Source organism: Sturnus vulgaris, chromosome 23 (assembly GCF_052056855.1).
Source record: "Sturnus vulgaris isolate bStuVul1 chromosome 23, bStuVul1.hap1, whole genome shotgun sequence".
NCBI lineage: Eukaryota > Metazoa > Chordata > Aves > Passeriformes > Sturnidae > Sturnus > Sturnus vulgaris.
In genome coordinates, this window is record NC_142265.1 from 7,081,349 (window position 1) to 7,107,537 (window position 26,189).

Consider the following 26,189-nt stretch of genomic DNA (forward strand, 5'->3'; position numbering starts at 1 on the left):
AGAAGATCCATCTATGGATGTGGAGATTAAAATGGCTTTTTTCCTTGTCACTTTGGGTGCTGATTTTAATCAGGGAGGGTTTTTTTTTCCTTCCCCTTTCACAGCTCCATTTCTAAAGAAAAAAAGGAACAGCTCAGAGAGAAATTGGAGCTGCTCCCAGGACAAATGGGCCTGACTGGCAGTGCATAAAATTACCACTGTCTCTTCACCTTGCTTTCTGCAATCCCTTTATTAACTAACTGAACCCTCAGTCATTCTCTCTTGCCCAGCTCATTCATTCTCTTTCTTTCTCCCTCTTTACTCCCAGTTAAAAGGTTCATTATCTCATGCTCTTGGACTAGTAATGCACCCAGATCGTGGGGCAGAGCAATTACTTGTCCTGCAGGCGTCCCCAAGCCACGAGCTGGTGGCAGAGGCAGGTCTGGCTCTGTTTCCTCGTGGGGTGATGCACCTCCTTGGGACTAAGGGTGTTTAATTTCCAGGATCAAGTGGGATCCTGCCCTCCCATGGGCAATGGGAGGCAGGAAGAGGAAAGTGATGTTAATTATGACAGAGGACTCAGCCAGCCCAGGATTTTGCCTTCAGCCAATGAGAAATCCCACAAGTTGCTTGTGGGGCTCAGCAAACTCTTGCTCCTGCCCTTTGACAGTGAACCCAGCTCCCATGATCTGTTGTCTCATCCCTCCTCAGAGTCCTTCAGAGACTGCCATCACCTTCCTCGTGACTGGAAAAGGGGCCAGTTCTGATTTCAACCTCTAAAAAAGGCTCCAGACACAAGCCCCAGCTGTCAGTCAAAGCACACATCCAGGTTTCAGTTCCAGGAGGGTAATTAATTTCCATCCAAAGAACGAAGGAAAGGTGTATTTGTTTAATGACTGCATTGACAATTTGTTCTTCTGCTCAGTATGTGTTCTGGCATTTTATTAAGATTTTTTTTGACTGGGGGTGGGGAACAAAGACTAATAAAATGTGCTAATGACAAATACCAGCTGTGTGAAGAGGAGACAAAAGGGACAAGATGATTCGTGGGCTGGATTGTAAAAGGCTCTGAACCCTCAGTGCACAGACTGAGGTGAGGAAGAGCTGACACCACTCCATTTCTAAAAGGTGGTAAATTTCTGGCACTTAAATCTTGCTTTATTATGGTTTACCTGTGGTGTGGTGGGCTCTGAGGGAGCCCAGTCCTCTTCCAGCAGGTGCTGTCTGACTTCTCACCTTTTTTCCCTTGCCCTCCCTGGACCAGATTCAATTCAAGGAAAGTCCCACTTCCCTCTTCAGAGGCTTTTCCTGCTCTGCTCATCCCTCCTTGCTTGTGCATTCAAGTCTGATGCTCCTGGGCAGTCTCTCGGCCACCAGACTTCATCCAGGATAAATTAAAATTTTTTTTACTTCCTTAATATTTTGTAGCTGACATGACAATAAATAACTAAAATACCCCTGCTTTTGTTGCAGCAAATATTGTTTTACAGGAGATGGAGGCAGATATGACCCTCAATATACTGCCCTTCACTGAAGTTATTTTCTCTTCTCTCTATTATTTGGTGACGTTTTCTAGAACCATTTATATTTTTCCGTATATCACTTTAAAATCAGAAAGAGCTTTAAAAAGTAAATTGCATTTTTCTCTCATCGCAGAGCTTTAGATTTCTTACTCTTCTCTTGTTTTTTTCTTTTTTTTTTTTCTAAAGTAAATAAACAACAAAATTTTTTACAGCACTCTCAAGAGGTTATATTCTGGTCATTTCTCATGGTTGTTTTTCAGTGTTCAGTGACAATTATTACTAAAAAAGAACAATTTTTCCAGCCAGGACCTAGAATGGGAGCAGTCATGTAAACCATGATTTCTAAAGGATGAAGCAATCAGGCTGCATCCACCTGTTAGAGAAATCCTGGGAACCTCAGTGACCTTGGATGCACTGAGGAGATTTGCACAAGCTTTTTAACTTCTGCACCCCCTGGCACCCTCAGCTTCACTGGTACCTGCCAGACACAGAAGGAAGTGCTCCAAACACCTTATTTCTGGCTCTTCTCACAGTTTGGAGGTGTCATCCACTTCCCCAGTTAATCCAGGCAGCAGGAGGATGTTGCTGCAGGATGCTGAGCAGGGATCAGCCTCAGAGAAAGGAAGGCTCAGGCTTTGCTCAGGCTCTCAGTGTCTCATTTGGCTGTGGGAAACCTGGGCAACGAGCTGGGGTTTCTCCTGCTGATCCTGCACAGAAACCACAGGCGTTTTCTCAGCATAACCCAAAGCAGGGTGAGACCTACAGGGTAGCTCACCTTTCCTGTCTGGAGGCAGCCCTAAGTTTTAGAAAGATTGTCCCTCTGGTAACTTCCCCTCATCTCTCATTCCCTCCAAGTAGCTGCTGCCATCTGTTCACACATCCAGGGGTTTTGTTTTAAGTGGAAGTCCTTCACCATTCAAGGAGAGCCTGCCCCATGACACACGGCCCAGGTAACACCTCCTGCAAGTTCCAGGTGTGTCCCCATCACCTCACCAGGCTGCAGTGAATCTCTCAGCACAAAAAACAAGCCATGTAAAGCAGAAAGCCTTGTCATTGTGCTTTGTGCCTTGGGATTCATTGAAATCATGGACTGAAGGGCCTCAGGGACAAAATGCCACTCAATGAGCTCTTTGCTGTCTAATCTGAAGAGCTCCGAGTGGGGAAAAGCAGGAGGTGGAATAGCAACAGGTCAGGGAAGAGTCTATCCACTTAAAAACCACTTGGTTTTCAAAGGGAGAAGCATCAAGGACTTTCTTGGCCGTTGGTGATGTCAGTTCCCAAAGGAGACAGGAGGAAGTGGCTCCTTGGATGACCTCAGGTGCCCACATGGTGAATTCAGATGAAAACCCAGTGTGGTCCTACAGGACAGGGGCTGACCATGTGTGGACACCTGTGTCCTTGCAAAGAGGGAGGAGGTGGCCACCAAACCTCACTTGGGGGCTCTCAGTTCCGCACTGAAGGATGCCCAGAGTTTGTCAAAAGCCTTCAGGAGGAATCACACCCTGAAGACAAACTCCAGAGCTCTCCTTGCTTTTCCTCTGCCTGGTCGGAGTTTGGAGCGGCCGCCCCATTACTGCTGGTGACAGGCGTGTGATAACATTGCCATTTCATTAGCAGGGTATTGTTCAGGAGATTGATGGCTGGCAAGCTAAGAAAAATTGCATCTCCCTCTGCAGCTGCCTGTCTCAGAGACAGCATTCATCACAGAAGGAAGGGAGGGAAGGAAAACATACAGGAGTAAGAACCTGATGCATTGGCATTCCACCGAAATCAGCTGTCTATGGGTGAGGATCCTAAAGTCTGGGAATCTTCCCTTTGCTGCTCCAACCCCAGGAGAAAGCAGAGAACATGTGAGTGTTGAGACCACTCTTCCCAGTCTGAAGCTACAGAGGGCTCACCTCTCCTCTGTGCTCAGGAACTATTATTATTAAACAGACAGTTCCATAGCAAAGCAAATATTGACATTAAGTAAAAAAGTAAATGCCATTGTGCTTCTAGGTGCTGGAAGAGAGGAGAGAGACAATGAAGAGCAGAAAGAAATGAGGCTCTGGAAAGATTTAGAGAGGCTTAGGTTTGTTCCCCAGCCCTCTCAGCATCTACACACTCTCCTTTTGCTGGGATTTGGGGCTTTCTGCCGGAGACAGGAACACTGCAAGTGCAGAGGAAGGGCACACTGTAGTGCCATGTGCTTGTGACAAAAAGAAACGCAGCTCATATTAAAGCTGCAGCCTATCCTGCCCCTTCTGGGATATCATCTCTGTTTTGTCTGGCCCTCTCCATCCTCTCCGAGGCAGCTTCTGACGTGGGTGGCCCGCGAGAGCTCCCGGTGCGATGAACAAAAACCACCTCGCGCCTGGACACAAAAAATTAAAACCTCATTTGTGTCTGCTGAGCGAACAAACCGCAGCTAATTAAATCCCCTCACAATAGGACGTCACACGAATGAGAACCTCCTCCTTCAAAGCACAGCTGGGGACGAGCACAGCCATTCTGCTGGGCCCCTCTGGAGTCACAGGGTGACAAGTCTCTCATGGCACAGGGAGCTCCCTCCTGCCCTGGCAGATGAGCCAAGGAAGGTTTGATTTGATTTTGCCGGGTAAAAAACACACACAGACGGACAGAGGCAGGCAGCAGGAACGCTGTCCTGCTGCCTCTCTCAGCCATGGCTCCTGCTGAGGGATGGGGAGTTCCCTTCAGCAGGGTGGGGACACTCAGGCACTGCCAGCGTGCCCCTGGGCTCTGTCCTGCCCTCTGTCACATGTGACAGCAGCCCAGCAGGCAGGATTTATTATGGTCTAACTTCGTGAAACCATACCCATGTCCAAGGCCTGAATAACCTCTCTTGCTATTGTGCAGCTTCACACATCCTTAGGGAATGGATTTGGGAGCTGCTTTTCTCTTTTCTCACTTTTTTTTTTTTTTTTTTCCAGTGAGATGAGAAGCACAGAGAAATCTGAATGATAAAACTGGGGCCAGGAAGCACATGAGCACCCAGATCTGATCACAGAATCACAGAACCATTAAGAATGGAAAAAACCTCCAAGATCATGGAGTCCAACCTCTGACAGATCACTGAGTGCCACATCCCGTTGTTCCTTGCACACCTCCAGGAATGGGAACTCCAAATCTCCCTGGGCAGCCTCTTCCAATGCCTGACAACCATTTCCATGAAGAAATTCTTCCTGAATTCTTCCTGATGGTTCATGACAACCCCTGACAGTCTCCTTTACCCAAAGGCAGCCACGTGAGCAGAACCATGTCACACACCAAGGGAAAGGTCCCCAAACTGCTGGGGACAGACGACCAAGCATCTCACAACTTCCCACACTGTTTATTTTTCACCCTATAGCAGGTGCAATTTCAAACTGTGCAAGGTGCCTGCTCACAGCTCTGGCTTGGCAGCGAAGGGTATTTAAAAGTCAAAGTGTGGTTGGGAAAAAACCTGTTTTGTATTAAAAGGATGAAGTTGATTCAGCTGAGCTTGGACAAGAGCTCCTTCACTACCTGCATCCACACAAGGTCAGCCTTTGTGATTTTTTTTATCTTTTTTTCGGTATCAGTTAACTTTCTTTTCTGAACAAAATGTGGAGTGGCATTATTTTTTTCATTTTAGAACTGTTGAAATGGGATGGTTGACCAGTATCTTTCATTCTTTCCTACAGATATATTTGCTATCACGTCTCTTGTAAAAAATGACTTATTTATGGAAGCTTTTCCTGCAAAGAATTTCAGTTTCATTAAAGCAGTTTTCTGATGAGGAAGCAGATAATCAGAGAATACCTGACCTAACCTAGCATGTCTCATCTTCCCTCGTTAGTAGTGAGGAGCTTTTCTGATGCAGTGGCAGGAGTGGGAGGGCTGGATTCCTGTGTTTGCCATGATTCTGGACCAGGAGTCAGGGACTAATCAGGGAGGCAGGCTCTAGCCCAGACCAGCAAGGAAGCAAGAGGGAATTTTAGCACCTTTCCCCTGCCTCTCCTCTGTCTGCAGTATCAGCAGCCCTGCCATGATTTTGCATTTGTTTGCAAGAGACTTTTTGATCCCTGGGGGAACAACTGTCATGCCCTTCAAGCCTGTGGTTTGAAAGGGTCTGGAAGTGCAAAGAGGAAACACAGCAAAAACAAGACTTCATCTGGTTCTGATGCAGAGTCAAAGAAAGCCATTCATGCATTACAGTTTCTCTCAGCAATCCACGTGGAACACAATCCACAAGCACTGACACCTGGTGAATTTATGACCAGTGCACTTTCTCCATAGAAAGTCCTGGAATATTCTGGGGCAAACATGCTCTGCCTTCTAAAATTGCCCATAAGTATCCATAGTGCTGCCTCCCCTTAATGCTTTCCTCGGGAGCACTCTTAAAGCCAGAAGTCTGGCAGAAAGGGACAGGAAAAATCCTGAGGAACCAAATGAATGTAGAGTGGCTGTGAGGGAGGCAGAGCCTCGAATTACTGAATTCACTGTCGGTGCTGAAGCCAGCTCTGCATTGGCTCAGGGGAGGGGACTGCTCTGTGTCGTTCTCGTGGAGTGTTGGTGGGATTTTAAGGTTTTTCATCCCGGTTTGACACCAGTTCTGCCGTTTCCAGACTGGCTGATTGGTGGCAGGAATCCCAGAGGCCGTGCTGAACTGCCTCTCCTCACCCATCTTGTGTTGCTCCTGAGGGCAGCTTAACTAACTCACCTGAAAGATTATTTATTTGGCAGTAAAAGCCACAGATAAAACAGAGCGGCCTAATGAAGACAACTTGGTGACTCTGGCCCATTTTTAATTTTAATGTTGCATGTAATCTCCATTCTGGTCTCTGGACTTGTCAGTGGTTTTACAGCTCCTGATTATATGAGTGCAGCAGGCAGAGACAGCTCAGTGGAAGAGCTGGGAAAGCAGCATTAACAACAGGCCCCAGGGAATCCAGCCATGGGAGTTGAGGAATTGTCTGCACCATCACTGCAGTGGCAGAAAGCACAGGCTGAGCAAGCACTCCGTGGTGGTGTCCTTTTCATAACCTACCTGGCTGCTTATTTATAACAAATAGTTCTGGGCCTGAAACACAAGGGAAGAGGAGAGTCCTGCATGGCCATCCATGGAGAGAGTGACACTTCACTGTGCTACAGACAGGCAACCCTTACAGAAATAAAGTGGATGCCAGGGATTTGCCCACGAGTACAGAAAGGAGGGTCAAGCCTGTAGCCAACTTTGGAATCTTGGACTATCCAGCACTGCTCAACTCCTTATCCCCAAAGCTGTCTCTGCCAGTGAAGGATCCCATCGATAACAGGCGAGCCAGCCTCCTCTCCAGAGCACTGTCCTGCCAATAAAGCCCTCCAGACTCATTCACCTCCTCCCACCAGCCAGGCCTGGTGCTAACCAGCCCACAGCTTGGAGAGTAAATCTATTCAGAGCCTAAGGATTTTCTGACAGAAAGATGGATACAGAGACAGCAGTTTCCTTCCCGGCATGAATAGAAGCAAACACAAAAGGCCAGGCACATTAAAACTGGGCACAGCTCCTGTTTGGAGCCCCATGTCCTCAACTGTCCTTCATGGCTTGCTCTCCTGCCTGCAGGAGCCTCAGGCTCACTCCTTCCATTGTGCCACGAGGGATGCTCTCATCCACCACGCAGTGAGCACATGGGCCCCTGCTGTTGGAAGAGAATGCACCAAGGGATGCCTGGAGAGCACAGAGGCTGTTGGGATTGGCACCACTGCAGGCTGAGGGAGCTGGATGCTGTCTCACAGCTGGGCACTTGGAAGGGAAATGTGGGCTTTGCTCCACGGGCAGTCCTGGCCGCCCAGGATCAGGGATGAAGCAGACAGCAGAGCAGCACGTGGAGCTCCACTGCTCTCCTGGATGCTGTGGTGGTTGGCAGGAGCAGCCCCAGCCCTGCAAGGTTTGTAGCCCTCATAACCAAGGCAGGAGGTGCTCCAGCTTTTATGGATAGGAGAATTGGGGCCAGGAGGAATTATACAACTGACTTACAGGCAGCCTGTGGCAGATCTCAGAGTTTTATTCCAGCCCCTCCTAGGACTCAGAAGAAGTTTAATTAAGGCTGCATCCTTTCTCTTTACAATCATGTAAATCTGGAGCAACTCCCCTGGAATTACACTGTCCTTTCCTGCCCAGAGCCTGCCCCAAGGTGGTGAGGTGTGGGCTGCACTCAAAGCCAGGGCTCACAGGCAGGCAGCACTTGGGAAGGTGGTCAGGGATGCTTCAGACCCTCCACTTCCCCAGCCCTTTCCCCCTGATGCTGGGCCTCTTTTCCTCCTGGGGAAATGGTACTGCAGTGCAGAGTGCCTGGATAAAATCCACAGGCACCGACCCCCAGTGAGAAAGGAGGGGTCCCATCCCCTGGCTCCCCTCCCGGGAGCAGCATGTCAGCCACACAAGATGCTTGTCGAATGAAGTGCAGAAACTGCCACCAGCTGTGGAGCTGGTGGAAACTGGCCCAGCCATTGACAAATCTTTCTCTGGAGACGGCTGACTCAGAGCTGCTCTGCCTCCCGGGTGTCTCCTGTCGTGCAGACCCCGTCACTGCTGTGTCTCAGAATTAGCCACGAGGGTTTTCTGCCTTCTGACTTTGACCTTCTAAGGATGTTCAGCATCTTTCAGCATCTGGCCCATCAGGGATGTGACACGCTTCACAGCTGTGCAGGGCAGCAGGCACAGGCTTCCCAGAGCAACAGAGACCTCATTCTTCCTCCTTGTTTCCCATCTCTTTCCAGATGGGCTGCATGGCTCCTTCAGGTCCCAGCAGGGACACGGGGGCAGAACACAACAGTGTTCCCACATTTCCTACTTTTAGCTCCTCCAGCATGCTGTTGGGAAGCACCTTCCTGCTGCTGCCACCCATGGCTCTGCAGCCAAAGCACTGGCAGGAGTCTCCATGGATAATCAGCATTCCACTGCAAAGCCAGGGAAACCTCCCACTACCTGCAGGGAAGGATGTGCCTCTCTCAGGTGCTGGATCACTGATTCTCAGTGCTGCTTAGTTCAGTCCCTGGACACATTTATCCATCTCCAGCCACAATGGAAATTCCTGTGCACATCAGGAGCTCACCAACCTGGGCTGCAGTTTGGCTTTGTCCCAATTCCCGATGCTACCCTGCTGGTCGGGCTTCCCAAGAGGCAAGAAAGAGGCTTGTCTGTCCTCACAGGTAATTAAACCTGGATTAGAACATGATCAGACTGGAATCCAGCCTGGGGGAAATTGTAAAGGGCTTCCCAAAAGCTCTACAACCAGAGCCCAGGCAGTGCTGTGCTCTTCCTCTGTCTCCTGAAAGGGGGTACTGAAAAACCCACAGAAGCTGCTTTGGGAACCTGGACAACACAACACCTCCCACCACATGCAGGAATTAAGGTACAGAGCCCTGACTCTTGTAAAACCAAGTTTAGTCCCTAGTTCCCCCTGAAATTTCACGTGTTTGGTTTTGCAGGGCTCTCAGGAGCGAGGTTCCAATTTGGATACCCAAAGCACCCGCCCATGATCAGCTTCCTCCCAGCTGCTGCATAACGGGCCTGAAAACACAGAACCAATATGCAAATCTGACATTTAATTTGGACATGAGAGTTTAATGAGGCTGTGGAGATTCTGCCACTTGCAGCCTCCACATCCTGCAACCTGCAGTCACATTCCCTTAATTGAACGTGTCCCCACTACATGTCTGGATGCACAGGGATGTGCACATGTTCTCCAACAAAATTCCACCCTTTCCTCCCAACTCCACATGTTTCCCAATCCAATCTGGAGACATCTTTTAAGGTGATGTTTGGTTTGGTGGCTCTGCAGCCTCTGAGCCAGAGGGCTGGGGCCAGACATTTTGTGAGCTGCTGTGCTGTTTTGTTCTTGAAGATATGGAAGATGTACCAGGAATTGGTTCTGGCATCTCTGGGACGAAGAGGGAAGGGCACAGATTGTGCCTTGCAAGGCCTCTCAACCCATCCATCCCATGAGACCTGGGAAACATTTCCCTGCCAAAACAAGTGCCTTGATCAGGGAGAAGGAATCACATCCACTAGCCCCAGTGACAAATGAGAGAACAAATAATCAAATAGCAAAGCCCAAGCAAAACCCAGGAACTCCTACATGCAGCAAGGAGATACTCCCTTTGTGCCACCTGCCTGAGAGCAAAGCCTTCCATCAGCTCCCAGAACAGAGACTCCACAGTCTTTTTATTTGAAGAGGATTATGGAGCTGCCATTCAGTAAATGAAGTGCCACTCCAAACAGCTGCACTGTGGCCTGCCCTCCTTCACACACGGTGTCTTGCTGGGCTGCAGAGCTGCAGGCAAAGGCTGCTCCTGGCCTTGGGGCTCTGCAGAAATAAGGAATGCTGGAGAGTGCATGCACAGGAGCCAGGAGAGAGGTGAAGAAGCAGGAGAGTGTCATTTCCTCATTTTCGCTGCTGCCCTGAAAGGTACAGCCAGGGTTTTCTCCTTCAGCAGCCTTCTTTTCTCCCAGGTTGCAGCCACAACACCACACTGGTCCCCTGGCAACTGAAATATATATCCTGCTTTTCTGGGAGGGGACAGCAGGATGAGAGTCACTCCCCTCTCCCTGCTGCTTGATATCACAAGTTGCTCCCAGAACCCATTATTCCCACAGTGAGCACAACACCCTCTGTGCAGGGCTGATTGCCCAGAGCCACAGGAGACAAAGGCAGTGAGCTCCAAGCCCCAGCTCCAAGTGTGCCACACTTAATTCCCAGGGAATATGATCCTAGGAAAAGCCATGAAACTGGTGAAGAGACAGGGAGACCCAGCCTGGGGCTGGAAGGGGGGAATGTGAGCTGGGCCGGGGCAGGAGATCATTGGGAAGAGGCAGGAACGTGGGACATGAGCTCTGTTCAGCACGAACAGGCTCTGGGATGAAATATTAATGCCAGCATCCTGAACAGGCAGCAAGCAGCAGTGTCTGAGCTACTTGGCCATGAATAAAAGATGGTCCTGAAAATGGGGAAGAGCAGCAAATTAATTAATTGAAGCAAAAGTCTCTCCACTCCCATTAACGAACAAGCTGGAATCCTCCCACATGCAGCTCAGCTTGGGGAACATGCAGGGGAACAGAGAGGAGAAGGGCAGCAGAGGCAGGGTCTTCTCCCAGTGACCTGGGGTCTCCCACTGCCCAGCAGTGCCCATAAGCTCAAGTTCAGATCCTGATTCAGCTTCTCATCACGTCTGCCCTGCCAGCTTTGGGAGCTCAGCCTCTGCCAGCTCAGACTGCTCACCTGAGCCCTGGATCCCTCAGGTTTTGAGTAAGGGCTGAGGTGGGAGCTGAAGGGGGGCTGCAGATTCTTAACCCCCATTCCAAGAGCTGTGCCAGGTAGCCCAGCTCTGGGCCAAATATGGGGCCCAGCCAGCTGCTTCCAGGCAGGCTAGCAGGAGGGCTCTCCCACTGGTGGAGGGCTGGGAGCTGTTCCTGCCTGCAAGAGCAGACAGTCCAGTTTTCCTTCTTTCAGAGCTGGGAATTTTCTGGGTGTCTCTCAGTGCTGCCATGCCCAAGCCTAATCCCTTATGCTGCACCATACTGGGAACAGGATAGTGGGGGCTGCTGCAGATGGAGAGACACCCTCAGCACCAAGAGATGACTGATCTCCTCTTCTGAAGCCTTGCCCATAAATTATAGATTTTAAGCAGTGTTTGTTTAAAATATTCAGCTTGCCACTTAAAAAAGAATACTCATACACACCAGGAATGGGGAAAAAGGATGGGGGCTGCGTTCCCACTTGGAGGAGGGGGAGGGAAGCAGCCAGGGGAGAGGTGTTTCCTCGACTAATGAGCCAGCATCCCTTGCTGGGGATGTGCAGTCCAACACGTGAACCACCTGCACTGCAGCTTTGCCTGCCTCTACTCCAGCACAGAGCTCAGGCCCAACCTCTGCTTTTGCCCCCTGCATCCTGTGTGCACATCACCCCACAGGCTTCCCTTCGAGCCCACAGGACAATGTTGTGCTTGCAAAGTCAGAGCAAAGATATCTCAAGTATTCTGAGGGAAGGAAGGAGCTAAGGACGCAGGGAAACATCCCCCTCTACACAATCCCCACTTCCCTAGAAACAAATTCATTGCTTTGATTAAAAATTCAGCTTTTCAGCTGACATGGCCACGGGGCAGATCCACAAAAGGTGAGTTGCAGGGAGCAGTAGGCCGAGATATTTCTCATCAATGAAAAATGCTCCCCTTCATCTGCACATCCCAGCCCGGCCAGGTACCAGAGCTTCTATTGCCACCTGATGGTGAGGAAGAGGCAGGGCCCCGCTGCAGAATGAAGGGATTTCTCCTCTAGGCTGCAGCACCTCCCAGGCTGAGGCAGGCTCTCACTATCTTCTGGGATGGATTTCCCATGGAAGACACTGCAGAGACAGCCTTGCAGGAGGTGATCAAGGCTTCCTTCAGCTTTTCCTGCCCAAGGAAGCTCACCTGGATACACAGGTACACCTTGAGCAGGGTACAGGGAGCAGCAGCCCAGTTGTTCAGGAAGGCACAGATCTAACCCTGGCTATCTGGGATTCATCACAGTCACACCCAGTCCACAGCCAGCTCTCCCGAAGCTCTGGGATCTTCCTGTGATCTGAGGATGGATGTTTGGATGGATGTTTGGATGGATGGATGGATCACCAGCCCAGGGCAGTTTCTCCTCCCTTCCTGCCACCTGAGTGATGCTCCAGGCCCGGCCCTCCTCCTGGCAGCTTAAGCACACTCCAGGCTGGCTGCACCTCACTCCCTCCTTAACTGCACCCCCTGTGCCCTCAGGAGGCAGAGAACCTTTCTTGCTCTCCATCCCAGGAGTTACTGACCATTCTGGCAAGTTCTGTACTGTATTTTTAATACATTAGCCCCAAACTTCATTTGCATGGATAAAAATAACATCAGCTGCTCTGCCAAGCCGTTTTTCTCTTGGTTAACACATTCATCCAAGCTGCTCTATTTGTCTTTCCTCCACAGACTCATATTCTTCTGGATTCATTTTGTCAAACAAATTGCACAAGCTGGACTGCCCATTTACCCAGTGCTGTTTGATTACAAGGGTTATTTATGAAACAGCAAGACATATGGCATTAAGCTTCTTAATAATAATAATAATGAGAGAAGGGAAGGAGAAAGGCACTAGAAGAGAGGAGGGGGAAAATGTTTTTTATTACAGACAAAAGCTCCTGCCATCAGTGATAAATTCCAGACACTTTTTCCAGTTGCTCTTGTGCTGCTGGCATGATGAATGCCACAGGCACTCAGCTCAGGAGTGTGGCCATGGGATCCAGGGTAAGGAGGGAAATGCTGGATCACACACAGGTGGATACAGGTGGTGAGACTGGCTCAAATGTGCAGGGACCACTGGATTCCAGGCACTTCACTTCCCAGGAGGTCACAGAAATGCAGACTCCAGCCAGCCCTGCTTTTGAACCCGATTTCCTCTCTTCCCTCTAATGCAGTCACTTATTCCTGAGGAGTCTGAGACCTTCAGGCAGAGCCCAGTTGGCTCCCTGAAGACATTCCCGTTTGACTTGGCCATCCTGGCTCTAATGGTGACTCACTGCAATTCAATCAAAAGTTCTGTCAAAGAAAAATGCTCAATTAAGGGCCCGGGAGACCTTGAAAGCAGAGTCATTTCTTCAAGAGGAAGGTAATTAACTTTTTTAATCAGTGGGCACTGATCTCAAGGTCTAGTGAAGTGAGAGAGAAGCAAACTCACTCCCACAGACTCAGAGCAGAGCCCTGTGACATCACTGGAGGAAGGGCTGGGAACTGGACTTGGCACACACCAACCTGCAGAGCTGCTCCATCACCTCATCCTTCTCCCTGATGCAGCTCCCCAAGGCCAGAGGCATCTTCACCTCTAACCTTTCCTTCTCTCCTTATCCCAACAAAGGAAAACACACCAGACTTCCAATCAGAGCAGCATCAGTGTCTGAAGGTAATTCCTCAGCAGGCCAGACTCCCTCACTGTCTTACAGGGGCAATGGGATAAAGAAGCTCAAGCACCAAGACTAAAGGTTTTCCCCTGGCACTTGTGAATGTCCTGTAGCTCCAGCCTAGCTCCTGGACTCGAGTTCATCAGCTGGCACAGACCAGGGTGCCAGGCAGTCGAGTTAATCAGGCCTCGTTTGTGATTACAATGAACTCCAGCGTTTCATGGCCTGCATCCTAAACCTGCCTTCTAATTCCCCAAGGCAGAGGGATTTACACTTTCAATTTTATGTCTAGTTAGTTAATGGTCCATTACTGTCAAAAGGATCGGTAGCTAGAAGTTAAATCCTACAGGATTTATGATAAGGAAGAACCAAAGGCTGCAGAAGAGCACATGCCAGAGGGGGCACAGGGAACATGGAGGGGTTTGCAGGTCCTCAGTGCTGTGACACTGGTGACAGAACACTGCTGGTGACAGCTCTAGAACAAGGTTCATCCTAGCACTTTTCCCTTACACACTGTACCAAGTTTCTGGCTCAAAAACTCAGGGCAAAACAGCAGTTTTGGCAGGACTGGAATGGGTTTGCCTTGTTCATGCTGAACTCCTGCCTCATCCCCATCAAGACACTAAAAGGGCTCCATTCCTTGAGCAAGACAAAGGTTTCTGCAGTACACACGAGCCTGCCAATAGCCAAAAACGTCTGTCTGTTCTGCTGCTATCCCTGAGATCCACAGTGTGCTCCTGTCAGAGCAGAGGTGTTAAAGCAGCTACACTGAAAGGTCTGTCAGCACTGCAGAGCTGGCTGTGCAGGGGTTTATAAACCTGCCCATAAAATCTCACTCCAGGCTGGAGGTTAAACAAGGTCCCTAGGCCTCTGAAGCAGAGAATCATTCTTTTCTTTTTATTTTGTAAACAAGGAAACAATTTTTTTTTCTGCTGGCTGAGGTTTTCTGAGTGGTAAGTGGTGCCAAAGAAACAGAGTTTGGCTAGATGGAGGACTGGAAAACATTTAAGTGATCAATGGACAGTTCCTTGTTGTGTTTAGCAAGGGGCTGGAAATTATTTTGTAGGTCAAGGCAGCTTGAGCAGGAAGCACTGAGGAAGCACAACAATGAGGTCTGCAGCCATCCAGACAGGGTCAGATGTCCACACCTGAAGAAGATGGGCATATTAGGCCTGGAAAAACAATCCAGGAGAGCTCCCAGGTCTAAGCCTGTCACTCCTTCACCACCACACACAGATGTGCCAGTAACATTGCTGGTTCTGAAAAGCCTGGGACAGAGAAGGAAGATTTGTGTGTTATTTAATGACTTTACCAGTCTGGCTTTCCAGTGATTCTACTCTCTTTCCCTGCCAGCACTCCCCACTAGAGTCTCCCTTATCCCTTTGATGCAACCATAAAACTTGGAGGAGTCCATTGCACACTCCATGCACATTACTGCCAGAATTCAGAAGTTGTTTTCCTCATTTCACCTACTCACTTGCTGGGAGATCAGAAGATTTTAACTCTTTTTTATTCCCCTCTACTTTCCATTCAGCTGGGAGTGCTCCTCCCCACTGAAATCTCCACTACAGCCCCGCTTCAGTAAGTCAGGCTTAGGAGTATGTACACAAAATAGACCTGTGCAGCTCATAAAGTTCACTATCAACCCCACCAGGGAACACCAGGCTAAGCTCTGAAAAGTAAGAAGCATTATAACATAAAAAAGAAATCAAAACCCACCCTACCAACGGCCTGTTGTCCATCAAGAAAGCACAGGACTCGTGGATTGTGTCATCAGTGTTCACCTACAAGGAATTTGTGTTCACCCTGTGCCCCCTGCACCTTCGCACCAGCCCAGCGAAGGGCAATGCTGCTCTCTCCTGGCTCCTGGCAGCATCAACACCTTGCCTTTGCTTCCCCCCGTCATCACTCCTTTCACTGCTCTCACCGGAGCATTGGGGAATGTCCCTTCCAATCTGGGACTGGTTTGAGTTGCAAAAAGCAAAAAGCAATCCATGTGTTATTAAGAGGAAGAGGCTGGCTCTATCAAATCATTGCTTTGCGTGAGGAGGACACACAGGTCGTCTCTGTTGGCCCTTCACACTTGATTAATTCATATTTACAATGCTTTGCTTCATCTGAATGGAGCTTCTTGTCATTTATTTCCAATATATTTTCAGAAATGCAGCCCTGGCCTGCCAGCACAGAGAGGAATTGCATGAAAAGAAGCTGTGGGTTGGTTCCTAGTGTTTGTTTATTTTCTTGTAGTAAACAGCAGGCTATGTTGTTTATGGTGCTTAGTAAATCCCCACTTTGTTGTGTGTGTTTGCAAGAAGAGCCTTCCCCAGTGTGTGTGTGTAGCCTGATTATAATAATAACGTTTTCCTCTGGTTTTCATCTAATTCATTCCCCCCCTTTCTTATTTTGCCCATCTTTTTATATCTGCCTCTGATTTACACAAACAGAATTTTCTGGTTTTCCTTTGGTTACAAAAACTTGCTTTAAGGGTTTTTTGTAAATTTACTAATATGTAGCCTCAGAAATAAGTAAGTATTGTCAGTACGTCCCTCAAGGTAAGAAAATATTGCTTTTTAGATTATCTTTCCCAACATTTTTAAACTGAAATCTGAATCTCTTCAAAACAGATTCACGACATTAAAATAAACCATGGCATAAAAAATTCTATTCCATGGAAAGAGTAAAATGATAAATCATGTCATAACCGACTCACACAAACACCTTCCACTCTTCCAAAGTAAAGAACTACATAAATATAATTTAGGTTCATGTGCAAATAAACACAGTAAATAAGTCAATCCTTGCAACAAAAAGCTGAGAAACATGTTTGTTCCAAAGGGTTTTAAGACAGTATATGAACTTCAAAAGGAATTTTTGGAGTTTTTATGTTTTTCTTTATTATCTTATAAGTTTGTTTCAGAACTTTATCTGCGAGGCCTCAATTTTAGCAATGCAGGAGAATATTGCCACTGAAGGGAGAACCAGATGCCGCAAGAATGGATGAGGGGACCGTGGGGGTCACTGAGGGGGAGTTGGGGTACATTGACAGTCACTGAGGGAATTCAAGGGTCACTGATGGGGAATGTGGGTGCCCCAGGAGAGGCTGAGGAGCCACAGTGGACAGAGAGGCAGAGGCAGGTGCCCCGAGTGTCCCTGGGGTGCCATGAAGGAAAGTGAGTGTGCTATGAATGGGCCAGGAGAGCAGCTCCTTTTTAAAGGCTTTTATTAGAAGTCAGCTCGCGGTGGAGAACCCTGCGGGCTGTGCACACCGCCGCTGCTCCCGCTGCACGACGCCAAGGAAGAAGAGAGAGGGCAGCTTTGTCCTTGGGCACAGCTGGGCCTTCCGTCCTCACGGGCTCCGCGAGAAATCAACTCCAGCTCAGAGTCAATGGACATCGCGTTTCGGGTGCTGTCCGGGCAGACCGACGGCACAAGCAGCTCCGGATAATAAATTCGTCTCTGCACTAATTTCCGGAGCCGGGAACGCTATTCGCACTTCCAGATGCTATTTGGGCTCGTTGTCTTCGGGGTTTTTAAGTCTGCACAGTGTCCCATGAGCACTTGCGGTTGCGTCTCATTTCCATGGGAACCGGGGAGGTGGGCGGGGATACAAGGTGTAGGTACGGCCACCGAGAAGGGACAAACAACTGGGGGCATTGCGGCTGCGCACGGATACAAGGTAGTACCGGGAAAAGGGAAAGGACAGACAGCTGGGAACATTAACAATCAACAAGAACATTAACAACAGGGTGATTAAAGCATACATAACTAAACATTGAAAACAGCAACATTGATTAACGAAACTGTACTTGGGGATTTATTCCCCCACAATATTTATCACTGGGAAAAAAAAACAAAAAAGAAGTCGATATTGTTTTGACTCTCAAAACTTGTCAGAGATAGAAAGAGGTGTAAGATCTTAACGTGAAGTTGGAAGCCGTGCTTCAGAGTGAATGTTTTGACAACTACTTGGGGTTTAAGGTCTCCAGAATCCCCCGCATTTATCAGTAGCCAATTCATGAGTGCCGAGCAATGGATCGATCCCTAAATGCTGTTAACGATGTGCTCCGGGCGATGCCATCTGTCCATTCAGGGGCGCTCCTGAATGCTGTGTGATTGCTAAGGGGCATATGGCACGCCCTGTATATCAGTGATCTATCACACACACATTGACTCTGAGCTGGAGTTGATTTCTCGCGGAGCCCGTGAGGACGGAAGGCCCAGCTGTGCCCAAGGACAAAGCTGCCCTCTCTCTTCTTCCTTGGCGTCGTGCAGCGGGAGCAGCGGCGGTGTGCACAGCCCGCAGGGTTCTCCACCGCGGGCTGACTTCTAATAAAAGCCTTTAAAAAGGAGCTGCTCTGCTGGCCCTTTCTTAACAAGTGTCCTGAGTGAACCTGGGGTGTCCTGAAGGAAAGTGGGTGTTCTAAGTGTCCCTGGAGTCCTATAAAGGAAAGGGAGTGCCCCGAGTGTCTCTGGAGTCCTATGAAGGAAATTGGGTGTCCCACAGGGAGAGGCAAGTACCCCGAGTTTCGCTGAGGACTATGAGAGACATGGAGAAGTAAAATGGGTGTCCTGAGTGCCACTGAGGGAGAAGCAGGTGCTTTCAATTTTTCTGAGGGCTAGGAGGGACACTGAGACGGACACTGGTGCCGCGAGTGTGCTTCGGATGTCCTGAGGGACACGGAGGGGCAAAGTGTCTATCCCGAGCGTCGCTGAGAGAGAGGCAGGTGCCGTGAGGGAGACGGAGAGGCCATGGGGGTGCCGTGAGGGAGACGAGACAGGGCGGGGCTTTGCCGCTGTGGCGCGAATTTTCCCGCCTCGCAAGGGGTCGGCTCCCCCGCTCCTCCCCTCAGCGCCCTCACACCCGTCGGGGTCGAGCTGCGTGAGGGGAGCGCAGCGCACGGCGCTCCGAGCGGCTCGGAAAGAAAACGTGTTACAGTAGCCCTGAGGCAAATCGGGAGCTCGTGCCGAGGAAGGGAGTGTTTGGTAGCGGTGTCAGAAGGCAGCACGGTGAGTAGCTGAGGGAAAAGCTGCGGTAGTTGAGGCGGGACAGAGTAACTTTTGAGGGGGATAGCTAAGGGGATGTTTAAGGTAAAATTTGAGGAGATTTCTGAGGGACACAATGAAGTTGTCGCAGGGAAGAGCTGAATTATTTCATGACGGATGTTTTGGGGGTAAATCAAAGATTGTCTATCGGGATAAGAACGGACGTTTTAGGGCGAAATCTGAGGTGAATTCTGAGGGGGAGAATAAAGTTCTTGCAGGAAAAAGCGGAATTATTTCGTGCAGGGTATTTTCGGGATAAATCAGCGCTAGTCCATAGGGGTAAGAACGGAAGTTTAAGGGCGAAATCTGAGGTGAATTTTGAGGGACACAATGAAGTTCTCGCAGGAAAAAGCAGAATTATTTCGTGCAGGATATTTTCGGGGTAAATCAGCGCTAGTCTATCGGGTCAAGAACGGAAGTTTAAGGGCGAAATCTGAGGTGAATTCTGAGGGAGAGCATGAAGTTCTCGCAGATAAAAGCGGAATTATTTGGCGTAGGATATTTTCGGGCTGTATTCGAGATAGTCTCTGGGGGTAAGAACGGACGTTTTAGAGCGAAATCTGAGGTGAATTCTGTGGGACACAATGAAGTTGTCGCAGGGGAAAGCTGTATTACTGTACAGAATTTTGTGGGATTCAGTATGAGGTATCCTGTGTTTCACTGAGGGAGAAGCAGGTGCTGTGAATTTTGCTGAGGGCAGGGAGGGACAGTGAGGCGGACACAGGTGCCGCGAGTGAGATTCGGCTGTCCTGAGGGACACCGAGAGGCCATGGGGGTGCCGTGAGGGAGACGAGACAGGGCGGGGCTTTGCCGCTGTGGCGCGAATTTTCCCGCCTCGCAAGGGGTCGGCTCCCCCGCTCCTCCCCTCAGCGCCCTCACACCCGTCGGGGTCGAGCTGCGTGAGGGGAGCGCAGCGCACGGCGCTCCGAGCGGCTCGAAAAGAAAACGTGTTACAGTAGCCCTGAGGCAAATCGGGAGCTCGTGCCGAGGAAGGGAGTGTTTGGTAGCGGTGTCAGAAGTCAGCACGGTGAGTAGCTGAGGGAAAAGCTGCGGTAGTTGAGGCGGGACAGAGTAACTTTTGAGGGGGATAGCTAAGGGGATGTTTAAGGTAAAATTTGAGGAGATTTCTGAGGGACACAATGAAGTTGTCGCAGGGAAGAGCTGAATTATTTCATGACGAATGTTTTGGGGGTAAATCAAAGATTGTCTATCGGGATAAGAACGGACGTTTTAGGGCGAAATCTGAGGTGAATTCTGAGGGGGAGAATAAAGTTCTTGCAGGAAAAAGCGGAATTATTTCGTGCAGGGTATTTTCGGGATAAATCAGCGCTAGTCCATAGGGGTAAGAACGGAAGTTTAAGGGCGAAATCTGAGGTGAATTTTGAGGGACACAATGAAGTTCTCGCAGGAAAAAGCAGAATTATTTCGTGCAGGATATTTTCGGGGTAAATCAGCGCTAGTCTATCGGGTCAAGAACGGAAGTTTAAGGGCGAAATCTGAGGTGAATTCTGAGGGAGAGCATGAAGTTCTCGCAGATAAAAGCGGAATTATTTGGCCTAGGATATTTTCGGGCTGTATTAGAGATAGTCTCTAGGGGTAAGAACGGACGTTTTAGAGCGAAATCTGAGGTGAATTCTGTGGGACACAATGAAGTTGTCGCAGGGGAAAGCTGTATTACTGTACAGAATTTTGTGGGATTCAGTATGAGGTATCCTGTGTTTCACTGAGGGAGAAGCAGGTGCTGTGAATTTTGCTGAGGGCAGGGAGGGACAGTGAGGCGGACACAGGTGCCGCGAGTGAGATTCGGCTGTCCTGAGGGACACCGAGAGGCCATGGGGGTGCCGTGAGGGAGACGAGACAGGGCGGGGCTTTGCCGCTGTGGCGCGAATTTTCCCGCCTCGCAAGGGGTCGGCTCCCCCGCTCCTCCCCTCAGCGCCCTCACACCCGTCGGGGTCGAGCTGCGTGAGGGGAGCGCAGCGCACGGCGCTCCGAGCGGCTCGAAAAGAAAACGTGTTACAGTAGCCCTGAGGCAAATCGGGAGCTCGTGCCGAGGAAGGGAGTGTTTGGTAGCGGTGTCAGAAGGCAGCACGGTGAGTAGCTGAGGGAAAAGCTGCGGTAGTTGAGGCGGGACAGAGTAACTTTTGAGGGGGATAGCTAAGGGGATGTTTAAGGTAAAATTTGAGGAGATTTCTGAGGGACACAATGAAGTTGTCGCAGGGAAGAGCTGAATTATTTCATGACGAATGTTTTGGGGGTAAATCAAAGATTGTCTATCGGGATAAGAACGGACGTTTTAGGGCGAAATCTGAGGTGAATTCTGAGGGGGAGAATAAAGTTCTTGCAGGAAAAAGCGGAATTATTTCGTGCAGGGTATTTTCGGGATAAATCAGCGCTAGTCCATAGGGGTAAGAACGGAAGTTTAAGGGCGAAATCTGAGGTGAATTTTGAGGGACACAATGAAGTTCTCGCAGGAAAAAGCAGAATTATTTCGTGCAGGATATTTTCGGGGTAAATCAGCGCTAGTCTATCGGGTCAAGAACGGAAGTTTAAGGGCGAAATCTGAGGTGAATTCTGAGGGAGAGCATGAAGTTCTCGCAGATAAAAGCGGAATTACTTGGCGTAGGATATTTTCGGGCTGTATTAGAGATAGTCTCTAGGGGTAAGAACGGACGTTTTAGAGCGAAATCTGAGGTGAATTCTGTGGGACACAATGAAGTTGTCGCAGGGGAAAGCTGTATTACTGTACAGAATTTTGTGGGATTCAGTATGAGGTATCCTGTGTTTCACTGAGGGAGAAGCAGGTGCTGTGAATTTTGCTGAGGGCAGGGAGGGACAGTGAGGCGGACACAGGTGCCGCGAGTGAGATTCGGCTGTCCTGAGGGACACCGAGAGGCCATGGGGGTGCCGTGAGGGAGACGAGACAGGGCGGGGCTTTGCCGCTGTGGCGCGAATTTTCCCGCCTCGCAAGGGGTCGGCTCCCCCGCTCCTCCCCTCAGCGCCCTCACACCCGTCGGGGTCGAGCTGCGTGAGGGGAGCGCAGCGCACGGCGCTCCGAGCGGCTCGGAAAGAAAACGTGTTACAGTAGCCCTGAGGCAAATCGGGAGCTCGTGCCGAGGAAGGGAGTGTTTGGTAGCGGTGTCAGAAGGCAGCACGGTGAGTAGCTGAGGGAAAAGCTGCGGTAGTTGAGGCGGGACAGAGTAACTTTTGAGGGGGATAGCTAAGGGGATGTTTAAGGTAAAATTTGAGGAGATTTCTGAGGGACACAATGAAGTTGTCGCAGGGAAGAGCTGAGTTATTTCATGACGGATGTTTTGGGGGTAAATCAAAGATTGTCTATCGGGATAAGAACGGACGTTTTAGGGCGAAATCTGAGGTGAATTCTGAGGGGGAGAATAAAGTTCTTGCAGGAAAAAGCGGAATTATTTCGTGCAGGGTATTTTCGGGATAAATCAGCGCTAGTCCATAGGGGTAAGAACGGAAGTTTAAGGGCGAAATCTGAGGTGAATTTTGAGGGACACAATGAAGTTCTCGCAGGAAAAAGCAGAATTATTTCGTGCAGGATATTTTCGGGGTAAATCAGCGCTAGTCTATCGGGTCAAGAACGGAAGTTTAAGGGCGAAATCTGAGGTGAATTCTGAGGGAGAGCATGAAGTTCTCGCAGATAAAAGCGGAATTATTTGGCGTAGGATATTTTCGGGCTGTATTCGAGATAGTCTCTGGGGGTAAGAACGGACGTTTTAGAGCGAAATCTGAGGTGAATTCTGTGGGACACAATGAAGTTGTCGCAGGGGAAAGCTGTATTACTGTACAGAATTTTGTGGGATTCAGTATGAGGTATCCTGTGTTTCACTGAGGGAGAAGCAGGTGCTGTGAATTTTGCTGAGGGACACGGCATCAGAGGCAGGTGCCATGACTTTGTACCAATCAAGAGGCTGGAAGGCTGGAAAGAGAGTAAAGGAAGGAAAAAAGTTGCAGGAAATACAAACTAGAATTCATACCAATTAGAGACCAGTAAAAAAAAAATATACTCTAGTACATTAGCGTTTCAAGTCTCATTTGTATTTTCCTAGCAGTGCTTACAAAACAGAACTCAGTCCTAACTGCCTTGTTTTTCCTTTACAGAAACCGTCATGGAAGAAACAGTGGACGACATGTGGGATGGTAAGGCAAGAGAACGAATAAGAGGAGCTGCTTCAATGTAAACTGGTGGTATGCAGAACGCTCTCTGGGCAAACTGTATTCCTGCCATTTCCAGGGAACAGACACCTCCTCAGAGTCTAGTGGGCAAATTCAGTGTGACCCAGCTGATTTTGGAAAGGGCAATCTCCGTCTAAACAGGGTAGGGTTTTTGCATTGCTACCCGTAGGCATTTGTCATTGTGCTACTTTGGCTGGCCGGAGAGAGGGGCAGTCCTAAAAGAAGCTGGAGAGCCCCAGAACTGGAACAGGAAGGGGGGAAATGCAGCTATCCCAGGCCATGTGTAAGCTAGCAAGGACATTTTACCAGTCCTTCAGACCTTTTACTCTTCGAGGCTGGGATGGGAGTGCCAGAGAAATGGCCTGCTGTGTTCAACGCTGAGATGGAACAAGATGTACTTTGAGGCTTTGGAAGAGGAGGGAGATATGGGAAGTTCAGTGGTGCATACCAGAGCTCACTCTGGGACTCTTGGGTGCCATTCACATTCAGTAGCTGAAGGTTCTTGGGTGTAACTGTGTCCTCTGGTCCTCCTTCCTTGGCAGAAGCCATCGGGGGAGAAAGAAGAGACATCATGAGGAACTGCGAGGCAAGAGACAGCAAGAGGAGCAGCAGCTTCGAGGTCAAGAGGTGGCACATGACACCCTCTGGGCAAATGGCATCCCTGGCCTTTCCAGGGCACACGTTTAGCCTCAGAGTCTGGTGGGCACCTTCAGGGTGCCCTGACTCCTTCTGTGCTGGGCGACCTCCCTGTAAGCAGGGCTGGGTCTTTGCTTTGCTATAGTTGGCCTTTTGTCATTTGCTGTTTCTTTGACTGGCTGAAGAGCGGAGCGACCCTGTAAAAGGAGGGTGAGCGCTCCATACACTAAAATCCAGGGGGGAAATGGAGCACCCCCAGGCCACCCTGTAAGCAGGGCGCATGGCCTTTTCCCCATGGCTGATGGCTTTGTGCAACTGATCAGCGTGACACCCTGTACTCAGGGCATGTCACAACCTTTTGTGCCTTGGCCACCCTGACACGCCTCAGCGTTTTTAGGCTTTTATGGCCTCCCTGCAGTCTCCCGGGGCAGGCCCGAAGCTCTGGTCTCCTGCTCAGCGGAGGCAGGGCCCCCACAGGCTGTGTCCACAGAGCTTGCTCCCTCTCCTGGCACCTTGCCCTTGTGTGTTCCCTTGTCATGTCCGTGTAAGTGAGGCAGTGTGTGTGTCCCTGAGTGTGTCCCTTAGAAATAGAGCAGAATAGGTTAGAGCTGCCAGGAGGGAATGAGGAGCTCTGTGACTCAGCCAGAGGTTCCCTATCACAGCGCAGGCAGAGACAGGGCCCGGCCTGGCCCCTTGCTCCTGAAGACAGAGCAAAGCCGCTTAGTGGCAGCATGGGCACCGGGACCCGCCTGTAGCCAGGGCCTGGGTGTGTGCCCGTGCTGCAGGGCTGCCTGTCCTGCTGGCACCTGCCAGCGTGCCTGGCCTGCACTCAGATCAGGCAGCAGCTGCAGTCCCCTGTAAGCAGGGGTGCAGGCTCTTTGGCCACTGCTTGCCATGCCCAGCTTCATTTGCCCAGAGGGTCTCGCTCCCACCAGTGGAACGGCCTTCGACATTGGACGCCAAGGTGAGCCAGCCTGAGTTTGGAGAATTTGGTGGTGGTGGGGAGTGTATGGGATCCCCAGTGAGGGTTTGCAGAACTGCCTCTGGGCTCTTGGGTGCCATTTGCCTTCTGTTGCTGTAACTGTGTCCTCTGGTCCTCCTTCCTTGGCAGAAGCCATCGGGGGAGAAAGAAGAGACATCATGAGGAACTGCGAGGCAAGAGACAGCAAGAGGAGCAGCGGCTTCGAGGTCAAGAGTAGAACTGCGAGGCAAGAGACAGCAAGAGGAGCAGCGGCTTCGAGGTCAAGAGGTGGCACATGACACCCTCTGGGCAAATGGCATCCCTGGCCTTTCCAGGGCACACGTTTAGCCTCAGAGACTGGTGGGCACCTTCAGGGTGCCCTGACTCCTTTTGTGCTGGGCAACCTCCCTGTAAGCAGGGCTGGGTCTTTGCTTTGCTATAGTTGGCCTTTTGTCATTTGCTGTTTCTTTGACTGGCTGAAGAGCGGAGCGACCCTGTAAAAGGAGGGTGAGTGCTCCATACACTAAAATCCAGGGGGGAAATGGAGCACCCCCAGGCCACCCTGTAAGCAGGGCGCATGGCCTTTTCCCCATGGCTGATGGCTTTGTGCAACTGATCAGCGTGACACCCTGTACTCAGGGCATGTCACAACCTTTTGTGCCTTGGCCACTCTGACACGCCTCAGCGTTTTTAGGCCTTTATGGCCTCCCTGCAGTCTCCCGGGGCAGGCCCGAAGCTCTGGTCTCCTGCTCAGCGGGGGCAGGGCCCCCACAGGCTGTGTCCACAGAGCTTGCTCCCTCTCCTGGCACCTTGCCCTTGTGTGTTCCCTTGTCATGTCCGTGTAAGTGAGGCAGTGTGTGTGTCCCTGAGTGTGTCCCTTAGAAGTAGAGCAGAATAGGTTAGAGCTGCCAGGAGGGAATGAGGAGCTCTGTGACTCAGCCAGAGGTTCCCTATCACAGCGCAGGCAGAGACAGGGCCCGGCCTGGCCCCTTGCTCCTGAAGACAGAGCAAAGCCGCTTAGTGGCAGCATGGGCACCGGGACCCGCCTGTAGCCAGGGCCTGGGTGTGTGCCCGTGCTGCAGGGCTGCCTGTCCTGCTGGCACCTGCCAGCGTGCCTGGCCTGCACTCAGAGCAGGCAGCAGCTGCAGTCCCCTGTAAGCAGGGGTGCAGGCTCTTTGGCCACTGCTTGCCATGCCCAGCTTCATTTGCCCAGAGGGTCTCGCTCCCACCAGTGGAACGGCCTTCGACATTGGACGCCAAGGTGAGCCAGCCTGAGTTTGGAGAGTTTGGTGGTGGTGGGGAGTGTATGGGATCCCCAGTGAGGGTTTGCAGAACTGCCTCTGGGCTCTTGGGTGCCATTTGCCTCCTGTTGCTGTAACTGTGTCCTCTGGTCCTCCTTCCTTGGCAGAAGCCATCGGGGGAGAAAGAAGAGACATCATGAGGAACTGCGAGGCAAGAGACAGCAAGAGGAGCAGCGGCTTCGAGGTCAAGAGTGGAACTGCGAGGCAAGAGACAGCAAGAGGAGCAGCGGCTTCGAGGTCAAGAGGTGGCACATGACACCCTCTGGGCAAATGGCATCCCTGGCCTTTCCAGGGCACACGTTTAGCCTCAGAGACTGGTGGGCACCTTCAGGGTGCCCTGACTCCTTTTGTGCTGGGCAACCTCCCTGTAAGCAGGGCTGGGTCTTTGCTTTGCTATAGTTGGCCTTTTGTCATTTGCTGTTTCTTTGACTGGCTGAAGAGCGGAGCGACCCTGTAAAAGGAGGGTGAGCGCTCCATACACTAAAATCCAGGGGGGAAATGGAGCACCCCCAGGCCACCCTGTAAGCAGGGCGCATGGCCTTTTCCCCATGGCTGATGGCTTTGTGCAACTGATCAGCGTGACACCCTGTACTCAGGGCATGTCACAACCTTTTGTGCCTTGGCCACCCTGACACGCCTCAGCGTTTTT